The 18,808-nt window shown below is 40.2% G+C and overlaps 1 protein-coding gene across 6 annotated transcripts in view; it reads left to right on the top strand.

Moving 5' to 3' along the window:
- tex2 (testis expressed 2) overlaps positions 1-18,808 on the top strand; it is a 124,086-nt gene that overhangs the window by 45,170 nt on the left and 60,108 nt on the right. Inside the window, exon 1 of one of the 6 annotated variants that reach the window (XM_041217007.1) lies at positions 14,472-14,531. The exons of the other annotated variants lie outside the window; for them this stretch is intronic. The gene's annotated coding sequence lies outside the window, so the exon portion shown is untranslated. Of the gene's footprint in view, positions 1-14,471; positions 14,532-18,808 lie in introns of those variants that run through there. 6 annotated transcript variants of the gene reach the window in all.

An 18,808-nucleotide genomic window follows, 5' to 3' on the forward strand; every position in this document is an offset into this window, starting at 1 on the left:
AAGAGAATTCCAAGGACTCATGACCCTCAAGAGAAAAATAATTCGCTTCATCTCTGTTTTAAATGGGCGACCTCTTGTTTTTAAACAGTGACCCCAACAAGAGAAAACATCCTCTCCATATCCACCCTGTCAAGTCCCCTCAGGATCATATGTTTCAATCAAGTTGCCTCTTACTCTTCTAAACTCCAGCGAATACAAGCCTAGTCTGTCCAGCCTTTCCTCTTAGGACAACCTGCCCATCCCAGTTATTCGTCTGGTAAACCTTCTCTGAACTGCCTCCCATGCATTTACATCCTTCCCTAAAAAGGTGACCAATACTGTACACATTACTCCAGATGTGGCCTCACTTGTGCACTGTAAATTTGAAGCATAACCTCTCTAGGATTCAATTCTCTTGCAATAAATGATAACATTCTGTTAGCTTTCCTAATTACTTGCTGTACTTGCATACTAGCCTTTTGTGATTCACTAGGACATCCAGATCTCTCTGCACCCCAGAGCTCTGCAATCTCTCACCATTTTGATAATGTGCTCTTTTATTCTTCCTGCCAAAATGGACAATTTCACATTTTCCTGCATTACACTCCATTTGACAGATCTTTGTCCACTCACTTAACCTATCTATATCTGTTTGTTGCCTCCTTATGTCCTCTTCACAACTTACTTTCCTACTTATCTTTTTGTCATCATACTATACTCCATTTGCCAGATCTTTGCTGGAAGTACTCTGCAGGTCTGGCAGCATCTGTGAAGAGACAAACCAAGTTAATGTTTCAGGATGAAGTTAATGTTGCTGTAAAGGAAAGGGGAAATAAAGATACTGGATAAGATTAAAATAGGATTGAAAGGAAGTGCCAAATAGGTTGACATTACTTAAAATTAACAAGCCACCTGGTCTAGACAGAATGTACTGCATCCTAGGTTGCTGCGGGGAGCTAGGGTGGACCAGATGACTTGTTGATTTTGAGTGATGCCAATCTGTTAGGTATTAGAACTATTGTTTGCATTTGTTGTATATAAATAACCTGTATTTGGGTATAGGTTCTGAAGTTCTTGGATGCTCCAAAATTTGGCAGCCTCCCAAATAGTAAACAGGGTAGTAGCAGACTTCAGGAGGATGTCGAGATACTGGTGAAATGAGCAGACACATTGCAGATGCAATTTACTGGATAAATGTGAAGTGATGTACTTGAGAAACAATAAGGACAGGTAGTATAATCTAAATGGTACATGAGTGCAGAAGATAAGTAGAAGGACCTGGGAGTGCATATTCATAAATCCTTGAAGGTAGGACAAGTTGCGAAGACAATTAAGAAAGGATATGGGAAACTTGGTTTTGTAAATGGGTGCGTTGAATACTGAAACAAGGAATTCATGCCAAACCTTTACAAATAGCTGGTTAGACCCCTTGTAATGTGTACAGTTCTGGACACCACACTGGATATGAGGTCAAGGCCCTGGAATGGGTACAGAGGATGTTTATCAGGATGATACCAGGGACCAAGGACATCAGTTATGTGGAGAGTTTAGAGACATTGGGATTGTTTTCCTTCGAGCAGAGAAAATTAAGGAGAGAACTCAGAGATATATAAAATTCAGGACTTTTGGTAGGACAAGTAAGGAGCAACCTTTTCTTTTAAGCGGTTGGCAACAAGATTTAAAATTGCAAAAGAACTAGAATGTAAATGTTCCCGCCCCACCCCCCAAACCCATACAGTGTTATGACTTGGAATGCACTATCATTCCACAGAAATTTTCAAAAGACATTTGGACATGTACTTGAGAACTAATTTGCAGCATTTGGGGAAAAGCTTTGGGGACTAAATTAGATTTTTTTCAAAGAGCTAGCATGATAGGCCCGTTCTTGCTTTAAGATTCTTTGATTAAGAATTGCATCTGATCAGGTAATCCTTTCGCTTGCAAAGGAGCAACCAGAAAATAGCCTTATTGGAATCAAATGAAAGTAGGAATTATTCATTACATATATTCAAACTGTTGAATCTCTTTGGGAGTGGTTTGTGTCACCTCATAGTTGGAGCTAAAACTGATTTTTTTTGATGTTTAGTCTTCGCATAAAGTTAAGCACATTAATATATTTCATATGTTCATTTTGCTGGTGTAAGCCTGGTGGCTCATTTTATGGGAAAGGATATAAAATGCACTGAAGTAACTGGGTGGTGTTAGAAATGCAACCCTGCCCAAGTCAGAAACACAAATCTGTAGCATCAGAATCTGGCCACTCTAGAAAGACAAGTTAATTCACTGACCAGCAATTAAGATTAGCAGTATGATCAGCGTCCCATCAATAGACCAATCCATTTTGATGTGGAAACCGGCCAAACTTCCTGGCATCAACTCATTGAAACAGCAAATGCTAGTGTGGTGGTCGCTGTTTGCTAGATGTAGATAGAGGAAGGCTAAGAAATGCATTACATTTAATATGGTAGAGTATAGCCTCCGAGTGGCTAAATCAGGTGTTCTAAAATTAAAAATTAAACCTAGATATTGTCCAAGAGACCTTATTATTTTGAAGGGCAATCACACCAGTAAGTTACAATTTCAAGGAAAATTATGATGTGGGGGAAATTCTCCAAATTGTTGAAGGAAGTAATATTACCTGTCAAAGGGTTGACCTTGTACTAAAAATCTTAACCAGGAAACAATGGCCTGAACAACAACAAAAATACCTGGGAAAACTCAGCAGGTCTGACAGCATCTGCGGAGAGGAATACAGTTAATGTTTCGAGTCTGAATGACTTCATCAGAACTAAGGAAAAACAGGAAAGAGATGAAATATAAGCTGGTTTAAGGCCTGGGTGGGACAGGTAGAGCTGGATAGAGGACCAGTGATAGGTGGAGATTGCCAAAAGATGTCATAGACAAAAGGACAAAGAGGTATTGACGGTGGTGATATTAGCTGAGATAAGTGCGAATGGTGACTTTAAGGATAGAAAGCAGGACGAGCAAGATACAGATAGCCCTAGTGGGGATGGGGTGCGGGGAAGGGATCGAAATAGGCTAAAAGGTGCTGCATGGTTGCAAAGTTCAAGAACTTGCAGTTATCCATTGCAGACTCGTATAAATTCATAAAATTAACATTAAATCTTCCAATTATATTTTGATTGTTAGATTTGAGACCAGTACACGAACACTTAATGCATAGCAGATTGGGACAGAGGACGTAGGAACATTCTGAGCAACTTCAGTGATTCTGGCATTTAAGTAGCAGCTCTGGTGTGTTATACTTAAAAATTGTACCTGCCTACTTAGCAGTTCAGTTCCTCAAGTGTTCCTCTCTTTTACTGCCCTGTTCTCACCCCAAGGGGGTTGTGCAAGTTATTTGAACCTAAGTGGCAAGGGCAATAAGTATACCCTGAACTGTTCCAAAAACCACTATGATTAGGGATCACCAAATTTGTTTGGACAGGAGACTGTTTTCACGTGTGATTGAGACAATGGACAAAAAGGAGTCCACCATCTGCATCTGCAGCACATGAGAAGTTTCCCATGACCTACAGATGACCCTGATGACTAACAGCTCAAGGGATTTATGTAGCATCCAGGTACCATCTGTCCAACTGCATATCGGTTGCAAACTTCCACGATTGATACAATGGAGTGGTTATATATAAAAGCAAGACAGAAATTGGAAACTTTTCAGTATGGAGTTGTATTACCCTCTCCTTTGAACTGTAAGGATTATATTATGAAGATCTGTTTTATGAATATGTTATGGCCAATTTGAGTGTAAATATTGCATATCCCTGCATTGAGTTAAAACTTGTTTCCCAGGGAGAGGAAAATGAATGTGTTCTGGATGGAAATGCAAATTTTGATGAGATCAAACTTCATAGAATGAGACAGCACAGAGGGTGGTCATTCCACTTATTGTGTCTCTGCTGGCTCTTTGGAAGAGCTAGCCAATTAATTCCACTCACATCTTTCCCTAAAGCCCTGCAAATTTTTCCACTTCAAATATTTATCCAATTCCGTTTTGAAAATGATTATTGTACTTGTTTCCATTAATCTAGCTGGCATTACATTCCAAGTCATCATAACGTACTGCCTTAAAAAAAAATGTTTCCTTGTGTCACCTTTGGTTTTGCTGATTATCCTAAGTCATACCTTGGAATCATACCTAGCACAAAGGAAGATGGTTGTGGTTGTTGGAGGTCAGTCATCTCAGCTCCAGGACATCACTGCATGAGTTCCTCAGGGTAGTGTCCTTGGCCCAACTACCTTCAGCTGCTTCATCAATGACCTTCCTTCCGTCATAAGGTCAGAACTTGGGATCTTTGCTGATGATTGCATGATGAAAACCTTCACTTTTCACGACTCTTCAGATACTGAAGCAGTCTGTGGCCAAATGCAACAAGACCTGGACAATCTCCAGGCTTGGGCTGAAAAGTGGCAAGTAACATTCGTGCCATACAAGTGTTGGGCAATGACCATTTCCAACAAGAGAGAACCAACCCTTGATGTTCAATGGCATTACCATAACTGAAGCCCCCACTATCAATGTCCCGGGGGTTCCCATTGACCAGAAACTGAACTGGACTAGCCATATAATACAAAAACAGAATTACCTGGAAAAACTCAGCAGGTCTGGCAGCATCGGCGGAGAAGAAAAGAGTTGACGTTTCGAGTCCTCATGACCCTTCGACAGAAGTTTTGGATTTCCAGCATCCGCAGTTTTTTTGTTTTTATAGCCATATAATATGTGGCTACAGAGCAGGTCAGAGACTAAGAATCCTGCAATGAGTAACTCATCACCTGACTCCCCAATGCCTGTCCACCATCTACAAGGCACAAGTCAGGACTTTGATGGAATACTCCCCTCTTGCCTGGATGAATGCAGCTCCCACAACACTCAAGCTTGACACTATCCAGGACAAGGCAGCCGGCTTGATTGGCACCACACCCCCCTCCAAGTCATTCGCCATCTTGACTTGGAAATAAATCACAGTTCCTTCACTGTGGCTGCGTCAAAATCCTGGAACTCCCTTCCTAACCGCACTTCCTACCTACACCACATGAACTGCAGCATTTCAAGAAGGCAACTCACCACCACCTTCTCAAGGGCAACTAGGGATGGGCAATAAATGCTGGCCCAGCCAGCGAAGCTTGCATCCTGTGAATGAATTTTTAAAACGTGTCCTCTAGTTACTGACCGTTCTGTAATGGAAAGAGTCATTCCTTATTTACTCTTTCAAAACCATTCATAATTTTGTACAACTCTATCAAATCTCTCCTGAACCCTTCTGCTGTGAGGAGAACAACAGTAGTTTCATCCCTGGTACCATTCTAGCAAATCTCCACTATACACTTAAAGGCCTTGACATCCTTCATAAAGTGTTAGTTACAGTATTTCAGTTGAGACCTAATCAGTATTTTATAAAGGTTTAGCATAACTTTCTTGCTGGTGTACTCTATCACTAATTATAAAGCCAAGGGCCTCTCTTGCCCTTTTTAATAGCCTTCACAACTTATGCTGCCACCTTCAAAGATATGTGCCCACACCCCAAGGTGTTCTGTTCCTTTAAATTTTTTTAATTGCCATTTGTTTCTATTGTGTCTCCCATTCTTCCTACCAAAATGTACTGCATCATATTTCTGTGTTAAATTTCTATCATGTGTCTGCCCATTTCACCAATCTGTCAATGCCCTCCTGAGGTCTGTTACTATCCTCCTCACTGTTTACTGCATTTGAATTTTACGTCATCTGCAAACTTTGAAATTGTGCTTTGTGTGCCAGGTCGTTTTAGTAAACATTAAAAAGGGCTACAGTCTCAACACACACCCCTGGGGATAGCACTGTATACTTCTCTCCAGTCTGAAAACGACCGTTCACCACTAGTCTTCGCCGCCTGTTCCTTAGCCAGTTTTGTATCTGTGCAGTCACTGCCCCTTAACCCATGGACTTCAAGTTTGCTAACACGTTTTTTGTTTAAAAAAATGCAATTTTCTCAAAGTAATTAACTTTTCAGATTTGACTTTTTTTATAAAAGGATAATGCTTTACTAGCTTGCTTTATTGACGAGTGAAAGTTTGCACTTGAAAATTTGCACTAATTTATTGTATAATGAATGGTTAAGGTGGCTGAATCTTCTATTTTTGTATAATTTGAGGGAATGTAGCACAACCTAAGGAAAAAATCTTCAAAGACAGTATGCTATTATTTGAGTTAAGGCAAATTCTGAATTTACCAAAGTCCTGAACTTAGACATCTTATGTAACTCTTTGGCAATACCATCTACTTCCAAGATATTTGAAAAACCCAAAAGCCTAATTCAACTTAATAGGTAAACATGCTAATCTTGATTACTCTCACTTTTGAAAAACCAATTTGTATTAATTTTACAGAGAACATTGCAGCCCGTCAGATTCTTTAATATCTGACCTTTGGTTTGTTGGAAAAAATGCCTGTTTACTCATTCGCTGATTACTTGATATCTCTAGTATTGTTCAACCTTAATTTCTTTTTATTAGTTTGTGATATGAGCTCTGCTAGCAAGGCCAGCATTTATTACCCATCCCGAACTGCCCTTGAGGAGGTGGTGGCAAGCCACCTTCTTGAACCTCTGCCTATTTGGTAAGGGAGTTCCAGGATTTTGACCCTATGACAGGAGGAGCAATGATATAGTTCCAGGTTGGTTTATGTGACTTGGAGTGCAACTAGCAGGTAATGGCATTCCTATGCGTCTGCTGGCTTGTTCTTCCAGGTGGCAGAGGGAATTGGTTTGTAATGTGCTGTTGAAGGAGACATGGCAGTTTAATGCAGTGCACCTTGTAGGTGGTATGCACTGCTGCCTCTGTGCCAGTGGTGGAAGGAATGAGTGTATAAAGTAGTGGATGGAGTGCCAATCAAAGTGGGCTGCTATGTCCTGGATGACGTCGAGCTTCTTGAATGCGGTGGGAGCTACACTAGTCCAGGCAAGTGGAGGGTATTCCATCACACACCTGGTTTGTGCCTGCAAAAGTGTAGGCTTTGAGGTGCCAGGAAGTGAGTTACTTGCCACAGAATTCTCAGCCTCTGATCTGCTCTTGTAGCCACAGTATTTATATGGCTGGCCCAGATTAGTTTCTGGTCAGTGGTTGCCCCAAGGTTGATGGTGGAATATTCAGTGATGGTAATGCCATTGAATTTCAAGGAGATATGGTTAGATCCTCTGTTGTTGGAGATGGTCATTGTCTGGGACCTGTATGGTGCAAATGTAAGTTGCCACTTTTCAGCCCAAGCCTGAATGATGTCTAGATCATGTGGTATGTGAAACAGACTGTTTGTTTAGTATCTGAGGAGTTGCGAAAGGTACTGAGCAATCATGAACGAACATCCCCACTTCTGACCTTATGATGGAGGAAAGAACATTGTAGAAGCAGCGTTGATGAAATTGGATTCAAATTTTACAGAAATATGTTGGGATTAATTTAAGGTTAACTTTATCATTACTAACTGGTGATTGCAGCATTCACATGAGTGACTTTGATAGCTTTGTTAGGTTGAAAAAATAATTTGGAAGCATCACACCACTCTCAAGAAATGTTACTGAGAAATTGTTCAGTGACTCTATCTGTTCCATGTTAATATGGCAATCGTCTTGTTAAGACCAATTGCTAGTTAAACAAATGATAGACATAAGACATAGGAGCAGAAATTAGGCCATTCGGCCCATCGAGCCTGCTCCGCCTTTCAATCATGGTTGAATGAGCATTAATTATCCCGTCTAAATAGAATAAAAAGGTACAGCTGGAACACCTTGTATGGAAGCTGCTAGGAAGTTACTAGTACTGAGGAGTTTTCTTGATAATAAACCAGCTTTAACCAAAAGACTAGCCTAGATTAATTCTTCCACCACAACCTCTTGTTGTGAGTAACATGGTAGCAGAGGGTGAACTTTAAGCTTTGCTGATTGATTGCTGTATATGAAGATTTCTGTCACAGTCCTCTGAGGGAAACTAAGTGTACTGTTGCTCACAATTTAAGTTACAGAATGGCAGAAGGATGATGCAAAATCGCAAGCTTTGACTATCCACCAATTTTTTCTGACTCTGAACCTTACCAGCAATGGAAGGCTGAAGCTGAAATGTGGACCCGGGCTATTTCTGTACCCCGGAAGAAGCAAAGTATGGCTTTGGCGGTATCATTACCAGCCAAAAGTAAGATAAAGGGTAAAGTATTTTCAGAGTGGAAAGTGAATGATATGGATCAAGAAGAGGGATTAAACCATCTGATACAATTTTTGGATAAGTTCTGCAAAAAGGATGAGTTATTGGAAGAGTATGAAGCTTGGACGATCTTTGACAGGATTAGAAAGTCAGATGATCGGTCCATGGAAGAATATATCATGGATTTTGATAAATGATACAGGAGACTACAGAGATTTGAACTTGAAATTCCAGAATTGGTATTGGCATTTAAATTACAGGACTGTACTCGCATTTCCCATGTTGATAGCCTTTTATACTAACGGGTTCAGTTCCGGGGGAGAGAATCTCTCTCAGATCAAATGGCTGCTGCCCTAAAAAAAATTTCTGGGGAAACAGTTGTTCCCTGCCACATTTTTTAGCAAATGCAACAACTATGCTGTAAAACAAAGGATAGAGGATTCAATGGTGACCACATTTAGCGGTCGACCAAATCTTAGATGAAGATTCCAATCCAAAGATGGAGTTAATGACAAGACGTCTGAAAATGGTCATAACCCTAGCCAATTTGAGAGTCGGGACAAAAAACATATCTGGGATGGTGACTGTAGACGTTTAAACTCAAAAAAACGCATGGGGAATGGTTAATTGGTGTTTTCGGTGTGATTCCCAGTACCATTACGCAGTGAACTGCCCACAGCGAAGGACTCGTGTTTTTTGAAATGACCCACAAGATGGATACATCTGAAACTGAAAATTATGATGGTGACTGCCATGATGGAATTGTATTGATCACTCAGTTTAAATCCAGTGATGAGTATCTTGATGGTAGATTCCTTCAACTTTGCACTTCTGGACAGTGGTTGCACTTCTACGGCGTGAGGCGTGGACTGACTTGACTGCTATCTGGAGTCTCTCAATGAGGAAGACTGGCGGAAGCTCACGGAGTATGAAAACTCCACCTTCAGGTTTGGAGATGACAATACATTAACATCCTCCAATTGGGTAGTCCTCCCTTGTAAGATAGCAGGGATCAATCTGTTTATCAGTACTGATTGGAGGAGATTGCTGGGGCCTTGACGGAAATCTTTGTATCCTCACTGGCTACGGTGAGGTCCCAGAGGACTTAAGAAGGGTAGCAGGGATAACCCAGGAAATTACAGGCCGGTGAGCCTTACGTCAGTGGTAGGGAAATTATTGGAGAAGATTCTTCGTGACAGGGTTTACTACCATTTGGAAACAAATGGGTGTATTAGTGAGAGGAAGCATGGTTTTGTGAAGGGAAGGTCATGTCTCACTAACTTGATCGAGTTTTACGAGGAAGTGACAAAGATGATCGACAATGGAAGGGCAGTGGATGATATCTACATGGATTTCAGTAAGGCCTTTAACAAGGTCCCTCATGGCAGACTGGTACAGAAGGTAAAGTCGCACGGGATCAGAGGTGAGCTGGCAAGATGGATACAGAATTGGCTTGGTCATAGAAGACAGAGGTTAGCAGTGGAAGGGTGCTTTTCTGAATGGAGAGCTGTGACTAGTGTTCCGCAGGGATCAGTGCTGGGACCTTTGCTGTTTGTAGTATACATAAATGATTTGGAGGAAAATGTAACTGGGCTAATTAGTAAGTTTGCGGACGACATTAAGGTTGGAGGAGTTGCAGATAGTGAAGAGGATTGTCAAAGGATACAATGGGATATAGATCAGTTGGAGACTTGGGCGGAGAAATGGCAGATGGAGTTTAATCCAGACAAATGCGAGGTAATGCATTTTGGAAGGTCTAGTGCAGTTAGGAATTACACAGTAAATGGCAGAACCCTTAAATGCATCGACGGGCAGAGGGATCTGGGTGTACAGGTCCACAGGTCACTGAAAGTGGCAACGCAGGTGGATAAGGTAGGAAGGCATATGGCATGCTTGCCTTCATTGGCAGGGGTATTGAGTATAAAAGCTGGGAAGTCATGCTTTAGCTGTATAGAACCTTGGTTAGGCCACACTTGGAATATTGCGTGCAATTCTGGTCGCCACATTACCAGAAGGATATGGAGGCATTGGAGAGAGTGCAGAGGAGGTTTACTAGGATGCTGCCTGGTCTGGAGGTTATTAGCTATGAGGAGAGGTTGGAGAAACTTGGATTGTTCTCACTAGAGCGACAGAGATTGAGGGGCGACTTGATAGAAGTTTACAAAATTATGAGTGGCCAGAGTAGATAGAGTATGGACAGAGTAGATAGTCAGAAGCATTTTCTTTGATGTGGTTTCTAACGAGATACCATTATTATTGAGTTGGTCTGCGATGAAGAAGGCTCAGATGACTCTAGATATGAAGAATGATGGAGCAGTCGTGTTTGGGAAAAAATGTGGATCTACATTTTACCTGGCCAGGCCATTATTGCTTGCCACTAAGGAAGCCAGAGAATTCTCGTCAAAAAGTTCATGAAGTTTTGTTAACTGCTGAGAATGAGAATTTGGTCGACAAAAAGATGACCATTTGGAAACTATATACACAGTTTGCACATCCGGCACTACAGAAACTGAAGACTCTACTTCGAGATGCGGGAGTGGTTGATAAAGGATATGATGACCTTATTGAACAAATGACTGGTCGGTGTGAAATTTGCCTTTAATATCGCGACCGCTACTAGCCAGGGAGTTTAATGATGCAGTAGCAATAGACTTGAAAGTTTGGGACAAGGATAGGGGAATTCTTTTACTACACTTCATAGATATGGCAACCAGATTTAGTCTATCTGCTGTGATACATAGTAAAGACAAAAGGTCCCTTGTCGGTAAGGTCATAGAGAAATGGGTAGGAACAGGATTAGGAACACCAACGACGTTCGTCACAGATAATGGTGGGGAATTCGCCAATGAGGAATTTTGAGATATGTGCAAAAATTTAAACATCATAGTTATGCACATTGCAGCTGAGAGCCTGTTTAGTAATGGTCTTTGTGAAAGAAACCATATGGTAATAGATGACATGTTACATAAAATATTAGCTGATCAACCAGACTGTAAATTGCAAGCGGCGCTAGCATGGGTAGTGCACACAAAGAACTCTTTGCAAATGGTTGGGGAGTACAGTCTGTATCAGTTGGTGTACGGAAGAAATCCAAAATTGCCTTCGAGGTTGTCAGATGCTCCCCTGTTCCCTAGAAGGAACTAGCATTAACTCCACTTTTTCTGCTTATCTGAACGCTTTGCATGCGGGCAGAAAAGCTTTCAGTAAAGCTGAGGTTTTGGAGAAAATTCGGTGGGCTCTACGGCACGGCATAAGACCATCAGGAATACGTTTTGGACAAGGAGACATGGTACATTATAAAAGGAAAGGCCAGAAAGAGTGGAAGGGACCTGGCAAGGTTATAGTGAGTGATGGGAAAGTAGTAATTGTGCAACACGGCAATCAGATTGTTAGGGTACATTCTTCGTGGTTAATTGGCGCTGACTATACCTTTACAGGTTCTGAACAGGACATAGCACTTCACATGTACATATACATACACTAGGTAGTTATGAGGAGCAGACGACAGCAGATACAGGGTTGACTGACTATGAACAAAGTAATACTGAGGTACAGGACAATGCTTTTCCTCCAAAAGGGCAACTACCCAAAGTAGGAACAAAGGTAACATACGTGCCAGAAGGGACCAGTGTGTGGAGGGATGCCACTATCATAGGAAGAGCAGGTAAGGCCACTGGTAAATACAAACATTGGCTAAATGTGCAGGATGAAGGACAGGAGACAAGACTTATCGATTGGCAAACCGAGGTAAAGATGTGGAAACCCAGAAAGCACAGTATGAGTTCTGACAGTGGACCAGAAGTTATCCGTGATCCTAGAAAAAGATCATGGACTTGTGAACGGAGTTCTGTTCGCATGGGAGGATGATCATATAGTAGCAGTCCAGAAAGGGAGAGGAATGTGAGTAGAGGCCGTAGCTTAATAAGGAAGACTAGAGAGCAAACTAGCAATCTCAATAGAAGAAGAAGTCCATATGACAGAGTGATTCTAGCAGCTGCTAATAAATTGGAAAGGAAGCCAAACAGAGTTAGAAAGTTGGAAGGAATTTGGGGTATATTCTGAAATATCTGACAGAGGACAGCCAGCTTTATCTCTCAGATGGATCTGTACAGAAAAGGTACTCCCAGATGGCACATATAAGGCCAAAGTGAGATTAGTAGCCCGAGGCTTTGAACAGTGACTAGGAGATCAGGATATCAGAGTGGACTCGCCTGCTGCACGGAAAGTGAGTTTGAAGATTTTTAGCTGTTTTGGCATCCTATTCCTGAGAGTGCAAATCGATTGATATAAAGGCTGCATTTTTGCAGGGGAAGAAGTTTCAAAGGGAAGTTCTTTTGAAACCACCCAAAGAAGCCAGGGATGTAGAAGGAAAGCTATGGAAATTGAATAACTGTGTTTATGGGTTGAATGATGCATCGAGAGTATGGTATTTTTCCGTGAGGTCTGTCCTGTTGAAAACAGGTTGTATTCAGTTAAAGGCAGACCCCACGATATTCTACTGGCACCATAAGGAGAAACTAGCTGGAATCTTTATCATGCATGTTGATGATTTCCTGTGGGGAGGATCTGTAGAATTTGAACAACGGGTAATCGAAGATAAAGAAGGAATTCCAGGTCAGAAGTCAGGCTTCTGGGGCCTTTAAATGCATTGGTTTAGACGATAAGCGGAGCAAGTTAGGAGTGACATTAAATCAACAATCTTATCTAGAAAATGTTAGTTATATCCCAATAACTCGTGGTAGATCCTCATAAAAAGAGGATCATGCTACTAAGGAAGAAATGGAACAGTTGAGAAGTTTGACTGGGCAGTTGAACTGGTTGTGCATTCAGACTAGGCCTGGAGCTGGTTATGATATGTTGGAACTGAGTACCATGATGAAACAAGTTGAGCAAGTTCTGAGAGCAAATAAAACACTTAAAAAAACAAAATTAAACTCTCAGAGATGTGTGCTCAAGTTCCCAGCCTTGGGTGATCCAGAAGATATGAGGTTGGTCATTTTTATTGATGCTTCACATGCCAATCCTCCAGATGGGTACTCTTATCATAGCAGGGTTCATCATATCCTTGGTGGGAAAGAATGATAAATGTTGCCCACTGGTTTGGGAGGCCAAGAAAATAATAAGGGCCGTGAAAAGCACCTTAGCTGCTGAAACACTAGCCTTGGTAGAAAGAAGCATTAGATATGGGGGTTTACTTATCCAATATACTGACAGAAATATTATATAAGGGGCAATGTGGGAAAAGTTTGCCCACAGAATGTTATGTTGATAACTGGTCTCTTTGGGACAACATTCATTCCACGAAAAGTGCCACTGAAAAAAGGCTACAAATAGACCTAGCCAGCATAAAAGAGATGTTAGAGGGAAAAGAGAACTCTAAGATAAAATGAAAACAAAAATATCTGGAAAAACTCAGCAGGTCTGGCAGCATCTGTGGAGGGAGACACAGTTAACGTTTCAAGTCCACATGACTCTTCAACAGAACTAAGGAAAAATAGAAAAGGGGTGAAATATAAGCTGGTTTAAGGGAGGCGGGGCGGTGGTGGGGGGGGGGACAAGAAGAGCTGGATAGAGGGCCAGTGATAGGTGGAGATAACCAAAAGATGTCACAGACAAAAGGACAAAGAGGTGTTGTCTCCTCTTTGTCCTTTTGTATGTGACATCTTTTGGTTATCTCCACCTATCACTGGCTCTCTATCCAGCTCTTCTTGTCCCACCCCTGCTTAAACCAGATTATATTTCACCCCTTTTCTATTTTTCCTTAGTTCTGTTGAAGAGTCATGCGGACTTGAAACGTTAACTGTGTCCCTCTCCACAGATGCAGCCAGACCTGCTGAGTTTTTCCAGGTGTTTTTGTTTTGGATTTCCGGCATCCACAGTTTTTTGCTTTTATCTAAGATAAACTGGGTTGACACAAGTCACCAACTATCAGACTGTTTTACGAAAAGAAGTGCCTGCTGTAAGAAATTATTAAATGCGTTGGAAGAGGGGTGTCTTATTATGATGGAATGAAAAAAAATGTTTCTGTTTTATAATTGTGTGTGTGTCTAATGAAATTTGGGAATTATAGATGTCGAAGTACATGACGTTATTTCCTTGTTTGTTTAAAAAAAAGTTTTTTTTTTTGTTTTAAATTTAAAAAGAAAAGAGGAATCTGTTAATATGGCAATCATATTGTTAAAACCAATTGCTAGTTAAACAGATGATTATTAATTATTCCATCTAAATAGAATAAAAAGATACAGCTGGAACACTTTGTGTGGAAGCTACTAGGAAGTTAGTAGCACTGAGGAGTAGTCTTGAAAATAAACCAGCTTTAACCAAAAGACCAGCCTGGATTAATTCTTCTGCCACAACCTCTTATTGTGAGTAACATTCCAGAGACAACTAAATGCCGATGTTATAAAAATTTGTATATTCATGCAAGGTTTAATTTTTGTCTTTTCAAGCTCCAGTTTTCCCTTGGGTATGCTTGCCATAAGTAGAAAATTATCTATTTCAGCCTGCCTTCCAAGATAAATTACCTATATAACCTATAATGCCTCTGGGAATTAACTTATTTATTTTTTAAATTACTGTTGCTATTTTGCTTTACCGATTTTGTATTATGCAAAAAATCACAACTTCTTCACTTGACTTGTTACACTAACAAACAACAAGATTAACCTTCCAATATTCTGAAAGTTTGAAACTCTTTCCTTGGTTCAGTGTAATGTTTAATTAATGCTATTATTGAATTCTGTCCAGTGTTTTTCACGTTTTGAGTATATTCAAATCAAAAATGAAAGCATATCACTTAAGTTCCTAAATTATTCAGTCATTCTCTTTGAAAATATATTTTAAATTGGCTGTACCACTAATATTTCAGATACTGATTCTGAAATGACGGGAAACAAAATTCATCCACAGCATTTTGCTTTCACCCAGTATATTGTTGTCTTGGACTGTTTTATGCCATTTTCTGAAACATTGTTATATTTAAAAATAAGCCAGCACTCTTGTTATGATCTCCATGGAGACCGATAACTTTGAATATGAGAGCTTGAGAAATAGGAGCAGGAGTAGACCACGCAGCCCGTTGAGCCTGTTCCACCATTTAATGTGAACGTGGCTGATCTTAGGCTTCAACTCCCATTTTCCCACCCGCTCTGCATATCTTTTAATTCCGAGACACCAAAAATCTGTTTATCCGAGCCTTAAATGTATTCAACGATGGAGCATCCACAGCCCTCAGGGGGTCGAGAATTCTTAAGATTCACAACTCTGAGTGAAGAAGTGTCTCTTCATCTAAGTCCTAAATGATTGGCCACTTATCCTGAGACTGTGCCTCTGTGTTTTAGATTCCCTGACCAACAGAAATAATCTCTCAGCATCCACCCAATCAAACTCCTTCAGAATTTTGTAGGTTTCAATGAGATCACCTCTCATTCTCCTAAACTCCAGAGATTACAAACTCAATTTATTCAGCCCCTCATCATAGGACAACCCCCTCATTCCAGGGATCAATTTAATGAATCTTTGCTGTATAGCCTTGCATTCAGTGCAAATTTAGTTATAAAAAGTTTAAAAAATTTTATTGTAACAAATCACTAAAAAAGCACTCTCGACTAAACACTATTTCCTTTTTGTAGATTCCTTGTACTTTAAACTACACAAAAGAGATTCCCTATTTAACTTTTAGCATGGCAGAAAATTCCCCATTACAGTTATGTTACACTGTCCCTTAAGTGGACACTTCATCCTCCAGGAACCAGTCTAAAATTATTTTCAGCTCCCGATGGCTTGCTTCCTTTTTTTCCCAGCCTGATGACTTTTGATCCCAGAATTGACTTTCGCTGTGAGGTTTACACAATAGACTCCTTTTCTCTAGCCCCAAGTTAGGCAAATCTTCCAAACTCCTTTAAATCTTCTTTAAATAACCTTGGTCTTCAACCTGAACATGAGCTCCTGTGTGCGTCTGCATGGTGAACAATAGAGTCAGCATTTTCTCTGCTTCAAGTGCAGGATTGGCTCCCTCTACCTCCTGCTCTCTGCCTGTCAGATGGCTGCAGACTACATCAGACAAAACTGCTGTCTCTGTGATATTCATGGATTTATAGGAAACCTGTAACCTGATCTCTCAAAATGGCTTCCTTGGCCACTCATGGCAGTGTGAAACACACTAGCCTTGTATTTAGGTAGAATTGCTAATTAGCTTTCGTTGATCCCAACTCCCTTTCATCTTAGAATTAAGTAGATATTTTATAACACAGCTGTTTACAACCCGATATCAACAACACTTTCCTGGAGACTCTGGGGCTACTCATGGTATACTCTGAGACTGTTGCCATTGTCTCTAAGCATAAATATCTTGCACCACCTTCTCAGTAAAACAATCTGAGCTGCCCTTTGCTTCCTAACAATCAAAACCACCAAGGCTTACTGTCAGGCAGACTGCAGAACTGGTCAGATGATCCCTTAAATTACCCTAAGTTTAAAGCTAAAGCCCCAAAATATAATAGCCATATAAACACCACAACTATTATATTCTTGACGGACTGCAGCACAAGCAACTCCTCATAATGTTTGAATAAGCAATGTAGACTGAATAGGTTGGCTGAATAGATGGCTACCTATTGTAGTTTGAAAAGAAATACCCAATTTAAGCCCGGAAAATGAGGTGGCCTTGTTAGTACAATAATGAGTTGAGAAGTTCATGTGCTTGTATAGTGAGCTTCTGATCCTTATTCTGCCATCAGCTGTGGTATGGTGAATGCACTCTTGCCTCCTGAGACAGCAGGTTGAGAGTTCAAATTCCTCGATGGAGACATGAGCACATAAATCTAGACTGATGTTCAAGTGCAGTACTGAGGGATTGCTACACTGTTGGAGGTACTGTCCTTTAGCTGAGACATTGAATCAAGACCCTCATTATTCTATCCCTTAGGTGTAAAAAGATCCATTGCACCAGGGAAATTCTTCTAGTGAATGGTCAATATTTATCCCTTGACTAAAATCACAAAAATAAATTATATGTTTATTATCTCATTCCTGATTGTGGAACTTCTATATATGCAAGCTCGTTCTTCATCAGGAGAAGCCCAGCTTAATAGGAAATGTAATATTTATTCAAAACCTTTTTAATGAAAGAATGGAGTGAGACGTTTTGAAGTGGGTTGCATCTTTATAGTAGTGCCAACCAAAATGCTTGCCCTATTTAAATTTGTTAATTTGCATGTTTTACATTTATCCTCTTTTTCTCCTTTGTAAATAATGCAAACGTTAAATAATTTAAGAACTGTTGCAGTGAACCTATATGAACAGATGCTCCCAAGAACAAGAGACTTTTGTGTAGTGTCTAGTAGATGTAGTGTCTTCTTCCTTTCATTGGAGAATGACTGACTCGTTGACACTGCCAACAGTTTTTTAAGAATCTAGATAATTTGCAGTGTCGCAGTGCTATATTTAAATTTAATGAGTTCTATTTATTTCTACTTTAATTTGCAAAATGAATTTACACATTATTCCTCCTTTAATCAGCCCAGATAATTGGTAAGCAGTCATTTTATATGAATTTGTCGCTTCTTACTGTGGGAGGTAAAAATGGGTATATAGCTTTAAAATGAGGGCAATTATTTAAGCAATGTTGGAACAGGGTAGCTTGCTTCACTCCCAAATGAGAAATTCTTGTTAAATATGAATGATACTTTGTGTGGAAAGGAATTGTTGTACTTCAACTATCCTTTCAGACTAATTTAAAAATGATACAAAGATAAATCAATGCATGAAAAGAATATCCTCCCCAAGAGCCTTTTGCTTTAGTGAATTTGAGAGCTGCTCTATACAGATTATACCACGTTCAACCCTCAATCCGTACCTAGTTAGTTGATCCTAGCCAGGGCAGTTGGAATAAAAAAGAGTGGCTACAATTGTTCTGTGATTCTGTGTTAAGGATTTGAGTGTTGACTAGTCAAGTGTTCCCACTCATCTCTATTAACAACTCTTGCTGGAAGAATTGGACGAAGCCAGCACTGGACATGCAAATCATTATTTTGCCATTCTGTGACTCGTTGACCCTTGCTTTCAAGGCTTATGTTAATAGTGACTATTTGGTGAGCTACTGGAAGCATATCTCAACAAGGACTCAATCCCTTCAGAAAAGGAAAAAAGAAAAATTAGGGGAAATTACATTTAACACAGCAGGATTTTATTATTTTCATAATTTTCCAAAGGAACCATCTTATCCTTTTAATAACACCAATCCTGTTTTTGTGCCTGTAAAAACTGATGCCATCCAATACTGGCATGTCTTTTTAGGTGAGTGGGTATCTGGTTACCTTACTTGCTAACTTTATTTGAATAAAATTTTGCATTCCACAATGAACCCCTTTGGTAGTACATCTAGTCCATATGTAACAGGATGCAATGAATAACAGATTAATTAGGAAGGAATTGTTAAAGGTTGTCTCTTGGCTGGTAGCTAAAAAAGAATCTTTGTACAGAACACAAGTAATTAGTAAAGGACGATTGTGCTTTTTATACGCTGCATCATATCCTTCAAGGACATCCCATCCAATTAATTACTTCTGAAGTGCATCCATTGTTCATCATGTAGGTCAAATGGCAGCCAGTTTAGGTGCAACAATATCCTACAAATATCAAA

This window comes from Carcharodon carcharias, chromosome 22 (assembly GCF_017639515.1).
Source record: "Carcharodon carcharias isolate sCarCar2 chromosome 22, sCarCar2.pri, whole genome shotgun sequence".
NCBI lineage: Eukaryota > Metazoa > Chordata > Chondrichthyes > Lamniformes > Lamnidae > Carcharodon > Carcharodon carcharias.